Consider the following 1102-nt stretch of genomic DNA (forward strand, 5'->3'; position numbering starts at 1 on the left):
CGCTCACACCTTAGGGGGCTGCGAGGTGGTTCTACTGGTGGTAGAGTGGGTTACCTAGACATACACAGTGGCAGCGGCAGAGTCCCTGAACGGTTGCGCCGTGTTGACAGCCCGCGCTGGGTCAGCGGTTGTGGCAGCAGGCGTGCCGTATCGCGCCATCGGCGGCGGCGGCTGCTGCTCAGGCGGGCACCGGAAGTCAGCGGTGCACCGTGTCAGCCGCTGACGGCTCCTGCCCGTGGAAACGCCACCACCCGACTCCTCTTCAGTCGTAGCATCCTCTTGTGCCTAGGATGGTCCATATTTTTCTAATTTCGTGTTTCTCCCTCAACTTTCTTTCCTTTTGTTTTAACAAGAATTTTAAGACCTATTTTGTTGAAACTGAAGGCAAGGAACCCATGCCGCAGTGACCGACAGATTGCTTCATATCTCTACGTGTTGGTATACACTGAGGTGACAGGTCATGGGATATCTCGCGATACCGTATCGGACCTCCTTTTCCCGGCCTAGTGCAGCAACTCATCAATTTGTTGCAAGTCCCCTGCAGAAAAATTGAGCCGTGCAGCCTCTATAGCCGACCATAATTCCGAAAGTATTGCCGGTGCAGGATTTTGTACACGAACTGACTTCTCGATTATGTCTCATAAATGTTCGATGCGATTCTGTCCGGCGATTTGCGAGGCCAAACCATTCCCTCCATTTGTCCAGAATGTTCTTCAAACCAGTCGCGTACAATTGTGGCCCGGCGACATGGAGCACTCACATCCGTAAAAATTCCGTCGTTGTTTGGGAACATGAAAGTCTACGAACGGCTGCAAATAATATCCAAGTAACTGAACGTAACCATTTCCAGTCAGTGATCGGTTCATTGCGTATAAACACGCCCACACCATTATAGAGCCACCACCAGCTTGGAAAATGCCTTGTTGACGGACTGGATCCATGCCTTCGAGGAGTCTGTGCTACACTCAATCCCCAGTATCAGCCTTTACCAACTGAAATCGGGACTCATCTGACCAGGCCACGGCCGGCATGAGTGGCCGTGCGGTTCTAGGCGCTACAGTCTGGAACGGCGTGACCGCTACGGTCGCAGTTTCGAATCCTG

The sequence above is a fragment of the Schistocerca americana genome, chromosome 1 (assembly GCF_021461395.2).
Source record: "Schistocerca americana isolate TAMUIC-IGC-003095 chromosome 1, iqSchAmer2.1, whole genome shotgun sequence".
In the NCBI taxonomy this organism is placed as follows: Eukaryota; Metazoa; Arthropoda; class Insecta; order Orthoptera; family Acrididae; genus Schistocerca; species Schistocerca americana.